At 44.4% G+C, this 14,834-nt stretch overlaps 10 non-coding genes across 10 annotated transcripts; all 10 read right to left on the bottom strand.

The window, feature by feature from the left end:
* Positions 1 to 46: 46 nt before the first annotated feature.
* On the bottom strand, positions 47 to 237 carry LOC141205874 (U2 spliceosomal RNA). The gene has a single exon (XR_012276546.1). It is a non-coding gene; the product is annotated as a U2 spliceosomal RNA (small nuclear RNA).
* Positions 238 to 1,352: 1,115 nt separating this feature from the next.
* LOC141205873 (U2 spliceosomal RNA) lies at positions 1,353 to 1,543 on the bottom strand. Its single transcript, XR_012276545.1, has one exon. It is a non-coding gene; the product is annotated as a U2 spliceosomal RNA (small nuclear RNA).
* A 1,115-nt stretch (positions 1,544 to 2,658) lies between these two features.
* Positions 2,659 to 2,849, bottom strand: LOC141205872 (U2 spliceosomal RNA). The gene has a single exon (XR_012276544.1). It is a non-coding gene; the product is annotated as a U2 spliceosomal RNA (small nuclear RNA).
* A 1,115-nt stretch (positions 2,850 to 3,964) lies between these two features.
* Positions 3,965 to 4,155, bottom strand: LOC141205871 (U2 spliceosomal RNA). The gene has a single exon (XR_012276543.1). It is a non-coding gene; the product is annotated as a U2 spliceosomal RNA (small nuclear RNA).
* A 1,115-nt stretch (positions 4,156 to 5,270) lies between these two features.
* Positions 5,271 to 5,461, bottom strand: LOC141206092 (U2 spliceosomal RNA). The gene has a single exon (XR_012276758.1). It is a non-coding gene; the product is annotated as a U2 spliceosomal RNA (small nuclear RNA).
* Positions 5,462 to 6,576: 1,115 nt separating this feature from the next.
* On the bottom strand, positions 6,577 to 6,758 carry LOC141206349 (U2 spliceosomal RNA). The gene has a single exon (XR_012276978.1). It is a non-coding gene; the product is annotated as a U2 spliceosomal RNA (small nuclear RNA).
* A 2,947-nt stretch (positions 6,759 to 9,705) lies between these two features.
* LOC141205870 (U2 spliceosomal RNA) lies at positions 9,706 to 9,896 on the bottom strand. The gene has a single exon (XR_012276542.1). It is a non-coding gene; the product is annotated as a U2 spliceosomal RNA (small nuclear RNA).
* A 1,111-nt stretch (positions 9,897 to 11,007) lies between these two features.
* Positions 11,008 to 11,198, bottom strand: LOC141205869 (U2 spliceosomal RNA). The gene has a single exon (XR_012276541.1). It is a non-coding gene; the product is annotated as a U2 spliceosomal RNA (small nuclear RNA).
* A 1,118-nt stretch (positions 11,199 to 12,316) lies between these two features.
* Positions 12,317 to 12,507, bottom strand: LOC141205868 (U2 spliceosomal RNA). The gene has a single exon (XR_012276540.1). It is a non-coding gene; the product is annotated as a U2 spliceosomal RNA (small nuclear RNA).
* Positions 12,508 to 13,622: 1,115 nt separating this feature from the next.
* On the bottom strand, positions 13,623 to 13,813 carry LOC141205867 (U2 spliceosomal RNA). The gene has a single exon (XR_012276539.1). It is a non-coding gene; the product is annotated as a U2 spliceosomal RNA (small nuclear RNA).
* Between the last annotated feature and the right edge of the window lie 1,021 nt (positions 13,814 to 14,834).

Raw genomic sequence — 14,834 nt, 5'->3', positions numbered from 1 at the left:
AAAACATTGAATTCAATTCTTTCTGATTTTAGAAACTGCATTAAAGAAGGGGTGCACCGGTCCTGGAGATACTGCAATACCAGGTCAATGCGTGGAGTGGACAGAGCAAGCTCTTTTTCCATCTCCCTGTTCTAAAAATCCATTTAATATATGGTCCCCAGATAGGGGACGTATCAGATATTAAACTGATAAGAACAGATACTACACTTGATCTTAGCCAAAAGGCCGAGAAGCGATAACCAGAATTGGTTTCAAACTAGGGAGCCACCCAAGGATCCTGAAAAGTCCATTTGTGGAGATGAGCTCCTGGACTCCCGTTAAGAAGACATGTTGTCAACCTCTAGATCCCTTACATGCCTGCACTTTTCGGCTTGCTGCTGCTGCAATCCACGCGTTTTAGATCTGCATAACTCCACCTCTTTAAACACAGCACCTTCACCCCCTGCTGTGCCCACCCGCCTCAACACCGTTGGAAGGGAGGAGAACCAATTAAGGCGGGGGGTGGGGTGGAACGAGCAGCTGTCTACCCTTAGCAGGAGGGCTCCTGATTACATACCTCTCCTGCTGCTGCTGCTGCTGGCTGTCCAGCAGCAGACTGAAGGTTGCTCCTGCTGTGCACAGGTATATAAAGGCTCAGAGCCTATTATGACACGCGCAGCCAGCGTTCCATTGCCACATTCCATCTACTGCAGGCAGGATACCTGGCTGGCTGAATGTCGCTGAGAAGCTCACAGAGACCGCCATAAGCAACAGTTTAACAGAATGCCACAGACTAATCAACCAAACTTTTTGGGTTGGGTTCTCTTTTATAGTCTGCAGGCATTAAATGAAAGAAGTCAGTGTTCCAGCAGAAGGAGACAACGTTTCAGAAAAGGCATTGTAGCAAACCAAAAAAGAAATTTTAAGCGCAGCAGAGTAACCAGCGCACATACCTGTTAGCTCAGGTGAGTTTAAAAGGCTGCTGTTGATAACAAGGGCATTTGCTAAATAGATGGTGTGTGTGCAACAATATACTGAAAGGTCAATTATATTGTGCAGCTTATCTCACCACCTGTAGTTATTTAGGTGAAAGCTCCAAAATGCTTGCCTAATATGTCTGTTTATCCAAAAGGAAGTAAAAAGGGAGAGCTAGAAAGATAGCATTGCATCACATTGCATGGCAATGCAATGCACAGTTGCTGAAGTTGAACCAAAATGAGCTTGTAATCTGGCTTCTGCAACTTTGAACATGAAAAATCCAATGAGGAGAAGAAAAGCAAAGCCAAAGAGTCCATCCCAAAATCCGACAAACAAGCAAAATGAACAAAAAACATTGAATTCAATTCTTTCTGATTTTAGAAACTGCATTAAAGAAGGGGTGCACCGGTCCTGGAGATACTGCAATACCAGGTCAATGCGTGGAGTGGACAGAGCAAGCTCTTTTTCCATCTCCCTGTTCTAAAAATCCATTTAATATATGGTCCCCAGATAGGGGACGTATCAGATATTAAACTGATAAGAACAGATACTACACTTGATCTTAGCCAAAAGGCCGAGAAGCGATAACCAGAATTGGTTTCAAACTACGGAGCCACCCAAGGATCCTGAAAAGTCCATTTGTGGAGATGAGCTCCTGGACTCCCGTTAAGAAGACATGTTGTCAACCTCTAGATCCCTTACATGCCTGCACTTTTCGGCTTGCTGCTGCTGCAATCCACGCGTTTTAGATCTGCATAACTCCACCTCTTTAAACACAGCACCTTCACCCCCTGCTGTTCCCACCCGCCTCAACACCGTTGGAAGGGAGGAGAACCAATTAAGGCGGGGGGTGGGGTGGAACGAGCAGCTGTCTACCCTTAGCAGGAGGGCTCCTGATTACATACCTCTCCTGCTGCTGCTGCTGCTGGCTGTCCAGCAGCAGACTGAAGGTTGCTCCTGCTGTGCACAGGTATATAAAGGCTCAGAGCCTATTATGACACGCGCAGCCAGCGTTCCATTGCCACATTCCATCTACTGCAGGCAGGATACCTGGCTGGCTGAATGTCGCTGAGAAGCTCACAGAGACCGCCATAAGCAACAGTTTAACAGAATGCCACAGACTAATCAACCAAACTTTTTGGGTTGGGTTCTCTTTTATAGTCTGCAGGCATTAAATGAAAGAAGTCAGTGTTCCAGCAGAAGGAGACAACGTTTCAGAAAAGGCATTGTAGCAAACCAAAAAAGAAATTTTAAGCGCAGCAGAGTAACCAGCGCACATACCTGTTAGCTCAGGTGAGTTTAAAAGGCTGCTGTTGATAACAAGGGCATTTGCTAAATAGATGGTGTGTGTGCAACAATATACTGAAAGGTCAATTATATTGTGCAGCTTATCTCACCACCTGTAGTTATTTAGGTGAAAGCTCCAAAATGCTTGCCTAATATGTCTGTTTATCCAAAAGGAAGTAAAAAGGGAGAGCTAGAAAGATAGCATTGCATCACATTACATGGCAATGCAATGCACAGTTGCTGAAGTTGAACCAAAATGAGCTTGTAATCTGGCTTCTGCAACTTTGAACATGAAAAATCCAATGAGGAGAAGAAAAGCAAAGCCAAAGAGTCCATCCCAAAATCCGACAAACAAGCAAAATGAACAAAAAACATTGAATTCAATTCTTTCTGATTTTAGAAACTGCATTAAAGAAGGGGTGCACCGGTCCTGGAGATACTGCAATACCAGGTCAATGCGTGGAGTGGACAGAGCAAGCTCTTTTTCCATCTCCCTGTTCTAAAAATCCATTTAATATATGGTCCCCAGATAGGGGACGTATCAGATATTAAACTGATAAGAACAGATACTACACTTGATCTTAGCCAAAAGGCCGAGAAGCGATAACCAGAATTGGTTTCAAACTACGGAGCCACCCAAGGATCCTGAAAAGTCCATTTGTGGAGATGAGCTCCTGGACTCCCGTTAAGAAGACATGTTGTCAACCTCTAGATCCCTTACATGCCTGCACTTTTCGGCTTGCTGCTGCTGCAATCCACGCGTTTTAGATCTGCATAACTCCACCTCTTTAAACACAGCACCTTCACCCCCTGCTGTTCCCACCCGCCTCAACACCGTTGGAAGGGAGGAGAACCAATTAAGACGGGGGGTGGGGTGGAACAAGCAGCTGTCTACCCTTAGCAGGAGGGCTCCTGATTACATACCTCTCCTGCTGCTGCTGCTGCTGGCTGTCCAGCAGCAGACTGAAGGTGGCTGCTGCTGTGCACAGGTATATAAAGGCTCAGAGCCTATTATGACACGCGCAGCCAGCGTTCCATTGCCACATTCCATCTACTGCAGGCAGGATACCTGGCTGGCTGAATGTCGCTGAGAAGCTCACAGAGACCGCCATAAGCAACAGTTTAACAGAATGCCACAGACTAATCAACCAAACTTTTTGGGTTGGGTTCTCTTTTATAGTCTGCAGGCATTAAATGAAAGAAGTCAGTGTTCCAGCAGAAGGAGACAACGTTTCAGAAAAGGCATTGTAGCAAACCAAAAAAGAAATTTTAAGCGCAGCAGAGTAACCAGCGCACATACCTGTTAGCTCAGGTGAGTTTAAAAGGCTGCTGTTGATAACAAGGGCATTTGCTAAATAGATGGTGTGTGTGCAACAATGTACTGAAAGGTCAATTATATTGTGCAGCTTATCTCACCACCTGTAGTTATTTAGGTGAAAGCTCCAAAATGCTTGCCTAATATGTCTGTTTATCCAAAAGGAAGTAAAAAGGGAGAGCTAGAAAGATAGCATTGCATCACATTACATGGCAATGCAATGCACAGTTGCTGAAGTTGAACCAAAATGAGCTTGTAATCTGGCTTCTGCAACTTTGAACATGAAAAATCCAATGAGGAGAAGAAAAGCAAAGCCAAAGAGTCCATCCCAAAATCCGACAAACAAGCAAAATGAACAAAAAACATTGAATTCAATTCTTTCTGATTTTAGAAACTGCATTAAAGAAGGGGTGCACCGGTCCTGGAGATACTGCAATACCAGGTCAATGCGTGGAGTGGACAGAGCAAGCTCTTTTTCCATCTCCCTGTTCTAAAAATCCATTTAATATATGGTCCCCAGATAGGGGACGTATCAGATATTAAACTGATAAGAACAGATACTACACTTGATCTTAGCCAAAAGGCCGAGAAGCGATAACCAGAATGGGTTTCAAACTACGGAGCCACCCAAGGATCCTGAAAAGTCCATTTATGGAGATGAGCTCCTGGACTCCCGTTAAGAAGACATGTTGTCAACCTCTAGATCCCTTACATGCCTGCACTTTTCGGCTTGCTGCTGCTGCAATCCACGCGTTTTAGATCTGCATAACTCCACCTCTTTAAACACAGCACCTTCACCCCCTGCTGTTCCCACCCGCCTCAACACCGTTGGAAGGGAGGAGAACCAATTAAGGCGGGGGGTGGGGTGGAACGAGCAGCTGTCTACCCTTAGCAGGAGGGCTCCTGATTACATACCTCTCCTGCTGCTGCTGCTGCTGGCTGTCCAGCAGCAGACTGAAGGTGGCTGCTGCTGTGCACAGGTATATAAAGGCTCAGAGCCTATTATGACACGCGCAGCCAGCGTTCCATTGCCACATTCCATCTACTGCAGGCAGGATACCTGGCTGGCTGAATGTCGCTGAGAAGCTCACAGAGACCGCCATAAGCAACAGTTTAACAGAATGCCACAGACTAATCAACCAAACTTTTTGGGTTGGGTTCTCTTTTATAGTCTGCAGGCATTAAATGAAAGAAGTCAGTGTTCCAGCAGAAGGAGACAACGTTTCAGAAAAGGCATTGTAGCAAACCAAAAAAGAAATTTTAAGCGCAGCAGAGTAACCAGCGCACATACCTGTTAGCTCAGGTGAGTTTAAAAGGCTGCTGTTGATAACAAGGGCATTTGCTAAATAGATGGTGTGTGTGCAACAATATACTGAAAGGTCAATTATATTGTGCAGCTTATCTCACCACCTGTAGTTATTTAGGTGAAAGCTCCAAAATGCTTGCCTAATATGTCTGTTTATCCAAAAGGAAGTAAAAAGGGAGAGCTAGAAAGATAGCATTGCATCACATTACATGGCAATGCAATGCACAGTTGCTGAAGTTGAACCAAAATGAGCTTGTAATCTGGCTTCTGCAACTTTGAACATGAAAAATCCAATGAGGAGAAGAAAAGCAAAGCCAAAGAGTCCATCCCAAAATCCGACAAACAAGCAAAATGAACAAAAAACATTGAATTCAATTCTTTCTGATTTTAGAAACTGCATTAAAGAAGGGGTGCACCGGTCCTGGAGATACTGCAATACCAGGTCAATGCGTGGAGTGGACAGAGCAAGCTCTTTTTCCATCTCCCTGTTCTAAAAATCCATTTAATATATGGTCCCCAGATAGGGGACGTATCAGATATTAAACTGATAAGAACAGATACTACACTTGTTCTTAGCCAAAAGGCCGAGAAGCGATAACCAGAATTGGTTTCAAACTACGGAGCCACCCAAGGATCCTGAAAAGTCCATTTGTGGAGATGAGCTCCTGGACTCCCGTTAAGAAGACATGTTGTCAACCTCTAGATCCCTTACATGCCTGCACTTTTCGGCTTGCTGCTGCTGCAATCCACGCGTTTTAGATCTGCATAACTCCACCTCTTTAAACACAGCACCTTCACCCCCTGCTGTTCCCACCCGCCTCAACACCGTTGGAAGGGAGGAGAACCAATTAAGGCGGGGGGTGGGGTGGAACGAGCAGCTGTCTACCCTTAGCAGGAGGGCTCCTGATTACATACCTCTCCTGCTGCTGCTGCTGCTGGCTGTCCAGCAGCAGACTGAAGGTGGCTGCTGCTGTGCACAGGTATATAAAGGCTCAGAGCCTATTATGACACGCGCAGCCAGCGTTCCATTGCCACATTCCATCTACTGCAGGCAGGATACTTGGCTGGCTTAATGTCGCTGAGAAGCTCACAGAGACCGCCATAAGCAACAGTTTAACAGAATGCCACAGACTAATCAACCAAACTTTTTGGGTTGGGTTCTCTTTTATAGTCTGCAGGCATTAAATGAAAGAAGTCAGTGTTCCAGCAGAAGGAGACAACGTTTCAGAAAAGGCATTGTAGCAAACCAAAAAAGAAATTTTAAGCGCAGCAGAGTAACCAGCGCACATACCTGTTAGCTCAAGTGAGTTTAAAAAGCTGCTGTTGATAACAAGGGCATTTGCTAAATAGATGGTGTGTGTGCAACAATATACTGAAAGGTCAATTATATTGTGCAGCTTATCTCACCACCTGTAGTTATTTAGGTGAAAGCTCCAAAATGCTTGCCTAATATGTCTGTTTATCCAAAAGGAAGTAAAAAGGGAGAGCTAGAAAGATAGCATTGCATCACATTACATGGCAATGCAATGCACAGTTGCTGAAGTTGAACCAAAATGAGCTTGTAATCTGGCTTCTGCAACTTTGAACATGAAAAATCCAATGAGGAGAAGAAAAGCAAAGCCAAAGAGTCCATCCCAAAATCCGACAAACAAGCAAAATGAACAAAAAACATTGAATTCAATTCTTTCTGATTTTAGAAACTGCATTAAAGAAGGGGTGCACCGGTCCTGGAGATACTGCAATACCAGGTCAATGCGTGGAGTGGACAGAGCAAGCTCTTTTTCCATCTCCCTGTTCTAAAAATCCATTTAATATATGGTCCCCAGATAGGGGACGTATCAGATATTAAACTGATAAGAACAGATTTTTTTTTTTTTTTTTTTCCACTCAGATTACAAGTCCCATATTTACCATTTCATGCTTTGCAATGATTTCCAAATGGTATTAGGTTGTTATCCATCATTGTGGGTCATATATCCATTTTTACAATCTTATTTTATATATATACGTTTATATTATCACAATACAGTTATTCCATATTCTTTACATCACAACATTACAATCTTTACCATTACGATTTAAGGCAACATTCCTCTCTTCAGGCCATATGCTGCCAAGGCATTCAAAAGCCTTCCATCCAGAAACCGACCATCCCAAGCTTCTTCTACCTCTTTAGCCAACGACTGAGGTATTCTGTAAGTTGAAAAAAAACGATGCATATCGCTATAAATGTTATTCCACACTTTGCGCCTTAGACTAGCCTGACTCCCCCCTTCACAACTCTTTAGCATTTTCAACACTTCTTGTCTCTCCTCCATCTCCCTCATATTTTTTTCTGAAACATCCTTTGCTTTACTAGAGTCCTTCCCAGATGACAAAACTCCTTCAATTTCTTCTCTGGCTTCACATGCGACATCCTCTCTTTCTTCTTCACTAGTTTCTTCACCCTCCTCCTCCTCTTCCATATTACTTACAGCACCTTCCTTTTCATCCTGACTGGAGGACTCACTTTCCTCCTGATCTTCTGACTCCCTATCCACCTCCACTTCTTCTTCCAAGCTAGTATTTTCAATCTCAACGTCTGTGATATCACTCTCAGTATCTTCTTCCATATGATCACCTTCTTTTCTTATATCTCTTATTTGTTCCTCCTTCTTTTGAGATATGTTCTCTTCCGTTTCATCATGGGGGGCAGCTTCAGACTCTTCTTCTTTTCCATCTTCCTTGTCAACTGACTTCTCCTCCCTTTTATTGACAGGACAGCAATCATATAAATGACCACTGCCACCACATAGATTACATTTCTTACTTTTTTCACAATTCTCTGCCTTATGTCCCACTTCTTCACACTTGGCACACCACTGTAATGTACAGGAATCCTTTTCATGGCCATACTGTTTACAACGCCTACAAAACTTCGGCATACCTGTAAAGAACTTATCTCCATTAACTGTCCCGATTTTGAATCTACTTGGTGGGAGTACCACAACACCATCCGAACTTTCCTTGAACTTGACCAGGAACCTCCACCTCGTGGTCCAAAAACCATATCGGTTAAACATTTTGCCAGCAGAACTCACTTTCTCACAGTACCGGGATAAAAAGGTCATGATCTCTTCTTCCAATATGAAAGGACTATACATCCTTATTACTATTAGCCTTTCCTTCCTAGGAAAATGCGACACAAAAAAAACACCTTCAAGTATCGAATCTTCCTTCACTAGATCCATTCTCTTCCAAAAGTCAGAAAAGATATCTTCTGAACAAAAAATAACATCATATATCCCTCTCTTCGGGAACTCCAACATAGACAAAACTTGTTCCATTTGAACTTCCAAAAGTCCAAACAAAATCTTCTCTACCAAAAAAAACAAGCCAGACTTCTTCTTCTCTGGATCCAAAAAAATAAACCGCACTGCATTCTTCAATCTTGCAAAAACTGGGACCTCTTCACAGGTCAGCATATTTGGGCTTCTCCCGTCCATATCTTCACACCAAACGTGGCAAAAATCCTCCTCGCCTACTTAAAAAAAGCAGGCAGGCTGATCGCCCCTCGTTGCCCCGGGACTAATCCGGCTCCCCAAAAGCAGCAAGGGGGTGAAGCCGCACTGCTACATGCAGCGATCCCCCGAGGCCAAGGAGCCGGGTACCCAAGGCACCTCTCAGCCAAGACCAAGGCAGCAACCGGTAGATCACTGCACTTGATCTTAGCCAAAAGGCCGAGAAGCGATAACCAGAATTGGTTTCAAACTACGGAGCCACCCAAGGATCCTGAAAAGTCCATTTGTGGAGATGAGCTCCTGGACTCCCGTTAAGAAGACATGTTGTCAACCTCTAGATCCCTTACATGCCTGCACTTTTCGGCTTGCTGCTGCTGCAATCCACGCGTTTTAGATCTGCATAACTCCACCTCTTTAAACACAGCACCTTCACCCCCTGCTGTTCCCACCCGCCTCAACACCGTTGGAAGGGAGGAGAACCAATTAAGGCGGGGGGTGGGGTGGAACGAGCAGCTGTCTACCCTTAGCAGGAGGGCTCCTGATTACATACCTCTCCTGCTGCTGCTGGCTGTCCAGCAGCAGACTGAAGGTGGCTGCTGCTGTGCACAGGTATATAAAGGCTCAGAGCCTATTATGACACGCGCAGCCAGCGTTCCATTGCCACATTCCATCTACTGCAGGCAGGATACCTGGCTGGCTGAATGTCGCTGAGAAGCTCACAGAGACCGCCATAAGCAACAGTTTAACAGAATGCCACAGACTAATCAACCAAACTTTTTGGGTTGGGTTCTCTTTTATAGTCTGCAGGCATTAAATGAAAGAAGTCAGTGTTCCAGCAGAAGGAGACAACGTTTCAGAAAAGGCATTGTAGCAAACCAAAAAAGAAATTTTAAGCGCAGCAGAGTAACCAGCGCACATACCTGCTAGCTCAGGTGAGTTTAAAAGGCTGCTGTTGATAACAAGGGCATTTGCTAAATAGATGGTGTGTGTGCAACAATATACTGAAAGGTCAATTATATTGTGCAGCTTATCTCACCACCTGTAGTTATTTAGGTGAAAGCTCCAAAATGCTTGCCTAATATGTCTGTTTATCCAAAAGGAAGTAAAAAGGGAGAGCTAGAAAGATAGCATTGCATCACATTACATGGCAATGCAATGCACAGTTGCTGAAGTTGAACCAAAATGAGCTTGTAATCTGGCTTCTGCAACTTTGAACATGAAAAATCCAATGAGGAGAAGAAAAGCAAAGCCAAAGAGTCCATCCCAAAATCCGACAAACAAGCAAAATGAACAAAAAACATTGAATTCAATTCTTTCTGATTTTAGAAACTGCATTAAAGAAGGGGTGCACCGGTCCTGGAGATACTGCAATACCAGGTCAATGCGTGGAGTGGACAGAGCAAGCTCTTTTTCCATCTCCCTGTTCTAAAAATCCATTTAATATATGGTCCCCAGATAGGGGACGTATCAGATATTAAACTGATAAGAACAGATACTACACTTGATCTTAGCCAAAAGGCCGAGAAGCGATAACCAGAATTGGTTTCAAACTACGGAGCCACCCAAGGATCCTGAAAAGTCCATTTGTGGAGATGAGCTCCTGGACTCCCGTTAAGAAGACATGTTGTCAACCTCTAGATCCCTTACATGCCTGCACTTTTCGGCTTGCTGCTGCTGCAATCCACGCGTTTTAGATCTGCATAACTCCACCTCTTTAAACACAGCACCTTCACCCCCTGCTGTTCCCGCCTCAACACCGTTGGAAGGGAGGAGAACCAATTAAGGCGGGGGGTGGGGTGGAACGAGCAGCTGTCTACCCTTAGCAGGAGGGCTCCTGATTACATACCTCTCCTGCTGCTGCTGCTGCTGGCTGTCCAGCAGCAGACTGAAGGTGGCTGCTGCTGTGCACAGGTATATAAAGGCTCAGAGCCTATTATGACACGCGCAGCCAGCGTTCCATTGCCACATTCCATCTACTGCAGGCAGGATACCTGGCTGGCTGAATGTCGCTGAGAAGCTCACAGAGACCGCCATAAGCAACAGTTTAACAGAATGCCACAGACTAATCAACCAAACTTTTTGGGTTGGGTTCTCTTTTATAGTCTGCAGGCATTAAATGAAAGAAGTCAGTGTTCCAGCAGAAGGAGACAACGTTTCAGAAAAGGCATTGTAGCAAACCAAAAAAGAAATTTTAAGCGCAGCAGAGTAACCAGCGCACATACCTGTTAGCTCAGGTGAGTTTAAAAGGCTGCTGTTGATAACAAGGGCATTTGCTAAATAGATGATGTGTGTGCAACAATATACTGAAAGGTCAATTATATTGTGCAGCTTATCTCACCACCTGTAGTTATTTAGGTGAAAGCTCCAAAATGCTTGCCTAATATGTCTGTTTATCCAAAAGGAAGTAAAAAGGGAGAGCTAGAAAGATAGCATTGCATCACATTACATGGCAATGCAATGCACAGTTGCTGAAGTTGAACCAAAATGAGCTTGTAATCTGGCTTCTGCAACTTTGAACATGAAAAATCCAATGAGGAGAAGAAAAGCGAAGCCAAAGAGTCCATCCCAAAATCCGACAAACAAGCAAAATGAACAAAAAACATTGAATTCAATTCTTTCTGATTTTAGAAACTGCATTAAAGAAGGGGTGCACCGGTCCTGGAGATACTGCAATACCAGGTCAATGCGTGGAGTGGACAGAGCAAGCTCTTTTTCCATCTCCCTGTTCTAAAAATCCATTTAATATATGGTCCCCAGATAGGGGACGTATCAGATATTAAACTGATAAGAACAGATACTACACTTGATCTTAGCCAAAAGGCCGAGAAGCGATAACCAGAATTGGTTTCAAACTACGGAGCCACCCAAGGATCCTGAAAAGTCCATTTGTGGAGATGAGCTCCTGGACTCCCGTTAAGAAGACATGTTGTCAACCTCTAGATCCCTTACATGCCTGCACTTTTCGGCTTGCTGCTGCTGCTGCAATCCACGCGTTTTAGATCTGCATAACTCCACCTCTTTAAACACAGCACCTTCACCCCCTGCTGTTCCCACCCGCCTCAACACCGTTGGAAGGGAGGAGAACCAATTAAGGCGGGGGGTGGGGTGGAACGAGCAGCTGTCTACCCTTAGCAGGAGGTCTCCTGATTATATACCTCTCCTGCTGCTGCTGCTGCTGGCTGTCCAGCAGCAGACTGAAGGTGGCTGCTGCTGTGCACAGGTATATAAATGCTCAGAGCCTATTATGACACGCGCAGCCAGCGTTCCATTGCCACATTCCATCTACTGCAGGCAGGATACCTGGCTGGCTGAATGTCGCTGAGAAGCTCACAGAGACCGCCATAAGCAACAGTTTAACAGAATGCCACAGACTAATCAACCAAACTTTTTGGGTTGGGTTCTCTTTTATAGTCTGCAGGCATTAAATGAAAGAAGTCAGTGTTCCAGCAGAAGGAGACAACGTTTCAGAAAAGGCATTGTAGCAAACCAAAAAAGAAATTTTAAGCGCAGCAGAGTAACCAGCGCACATACCTGTTAGCTCAGGTGAGTTTAAAAGGCTGCTGTTGATAACAAGGGCATTTGCTAAATAGATGGTGTGTGTGCAACAATATACTGAAAGGTCAATTATATTGTGCAGCTTATCTCACCACCTGTAGTTATTTAGGTGAAAGCTCCAAAATGCTTGCCTAATATGTCTGTTTATCCAAAAGGAAGTAAAAAGGGAGAGCTAGAAAGATAGCATTGCATCACATTACATGGCAATGCAATGCACAGTTGCTGAAGTTGAACCAAAATGAGCTTGTAATCTGGCTTCTGCAACTTTGAACATGAAAAATCCAATGAGGAGAAGAAAAGCAAAGCCAAAGAGTCCATCCCAAAATCCGACAAACAAGCAAAATGAACAAAAAACATTGAATTCAATTCTTTCTGATTTTAGAAACTGCATTAAAGAAGGGGTGCACCGGTCCTGGAGATACTGCAATACCAGGTCAATGCGTGGAGTGGACAGAGCAAGCTCTTTTTCCATCTCCCTGTTCTAAAAATCCATTTAATATATGGTCCCCAGATAGGGGACGTATCAGATATTAAACTGATAAGAACAGATACTACACTTGATCTTAGCCAAAAGGCCGAGAAGCGATAACCAGAATTGGTTTCAAACTACGGAGCCACCCAAGGATCCTGAAAAGTCCATTTGTGGAGATGAGCTCCTGGACTCCCGTTAAGAAGACATGTTGTCAACCTCTAGATCCCTTACATGCCTGCACTTTTCGGCTTGCTGCTGCTGCAATCCACGCGTTTTAGATCTGCATAACTCCACCTCTTTAAACACAGCACCTTCACCCCCTGCTGTTCCCACCCGCCTCAACACCGTTGGAAGGGAGGAGAACCAATTAAGGCGGGGGGTGGGGTGGAACGAGCAGCTGTCTACCCTTAGCAGGAGGGCTCCTGATTACATACCTCTCCTGCTGCTGCTGCTGCTGGCTGTCCAGCAGCAGACTGAAGGTGGCTGCTGCTGTGCACAGGTATATAAAGGCTCAGAGCCTATTATGACACGCGCAGCCAGCGTTCCATTGCCACATTCCATCTACTGCAGGCAGGATACCTGGCTGGCTGAATGTCGCTGAGAAGCTCACAGAGACCGCCATAAGCAACAGTTTAACAGAATGCCACAGACTAATCAACCAAACTTTTTGGGTTGGGTTCTCTTTTATAGTCTGCAGGCATTAAATGAAAGAAGTCAGTGTTCCAGCAGAAGGAGACAACGTTTCAGAAAAGGCATTGTAGCAAACCAAAAAAGATATTTTAAGCGCAGCAGAGTAACCAGCGCACATACCTGTTAGCTCAGGTGAGTTTAAAAGGCTGCTGTTGATAACAAGGGCATTTGCTAAATAGATGGTGTGTGTGCAACAATATACTGAAAGGTCAATTATATTGTGCAGCTTATCTCACCACCTGTAGTTATTTAGGTGAAAGCTCCAAAATGCTTGCCTAATATGTCTGTTTATCCAAAAGGAAGTAAAAAGGGAGAGCTAGAAAGATAGCATTGCATCACATTACATGGCAATGCAATGCACAGTTGCTGAAGTTGAACCAAAATGAGCTTGTAATCTGGCTTCTGCAACTTTGAACATGAAAAATCCAATGAGGAGAAGAAAAGCAAAGCCAAAGAGTCCATCCCAAAATCCGACAAACAAGCAAAATGAACAAAAAACATTGAATTCAATTCTTTCTGATTTTAGAAACTGCATTAAAGAAGGGGTGCACCGGTCCTGGAGATACTGCAATACCAGGTCAATGCGTGGAGTGGACAGAGCAAGCTCTTTTTCCATCTCCCTGTTCTAAAAATCCATTTAATATATGGTCCCCAGATAGGGGACGTATCAGATATTAAACTGATAAGAACAGATACTACACTTGATCTTAGCCAAAAGGCCGAGAAGCGATAACCAGAATTGGTTTCAAACTACGGAGCCACCCAAGGATCCTGAAAAGTCCATTTGTGGAGATGAGCACCTGGACTCCCGTTAAGAAGACATGTTGTCAACCTCTAGATCCCTTACATGCCTGCACTTTTCGGCTTGCTGCTGCTGCAATCCACGCGTTTTAGATCTGCATAACTCCACCTCTTTAAACACAGCACTTTCACCCCCTGCTGTTCCCACCCGCCTCAACACCGTTGGAAGGGAGGAGAACCAATTAAGGCGGGGGGTGGGGTGGAACGAGCAGCTGTCTACCCTTAGCAGGAGGGCTCCTGATTACATACCTCTCCTGCTGCTGCTGGCTGTCCAGCAGCAGACTGAAGGTGGCTGCTGCTGTGCACAGGTATATAAAGGCTCAGAGCCTATTATGACACGCGCAGCCAGCGTTCCATTGCCACATTCCATCTACTGCAGGCAGGATACCTGGCTGGCTGAATGTCGCTGAGAAGCTCACAGAGACCGCCATAAGCAACAGTTTAACAGAATGCCACTGACTAATCAACCAAACTTTTTGGGTTGGGTTCTCTTTTATAGTCTGCAGGCATTAAATGAAAGAAGTCAGTGTTCCAGCAGAAGGAGACAACGTTTCAGAAAAGGCATTGTAGCAAACCAAAAAAGAAATTTTAAGCGCAGCAGAGTAACCAGCGCACATACCTGTTAGCTCAGGTGAGTTTAAAAGGCTGCTGTTGATAACAAGGGCATTTGCTAAATAGATGGTGTGTGTGCAACAATATACTGAAAGGTCAATTATATTGTGCAGCTTATCTCACCACCTGTAGTTATTTAGGTGAAAGCTCCAAAATGCTTGCCTAATATGTCTGTTTATCCAAAAGGATGTAAAAAGGGAGAGCTAGAAAGATAGCATTGCATCACATTACATGGCAATGCAATGCACAGTTGCTGAAGTTGAACCAAAATGAGCTTGTAATCTGGCTTCTGCAACTTTGAACATGAAAAATCCAATGAGGAGAAGAAAAGCAAAGCCA

The sequence above is a fragment of the Phyllobates terribilis genome, unplaced genomic scaffold, assembly GCF_046119375.1.
Source record: "Phyllobates terribilis strain yellow unplaced genomic scaffold, ASM4611937v1 Scaffold_142__1_contigs__length_4687701, whole genome shotgun sequence".
NCBI lineage: Eukaryota > Metazoa > Chordata > Amphibia > Anura > Dendrobatidae > Phyllobates > Phyllobates terribilis.
Note: the sequence above shows the minus strand (reverse complement) of the source record. Positions and strands in the feature narration are given on the sequence as shown.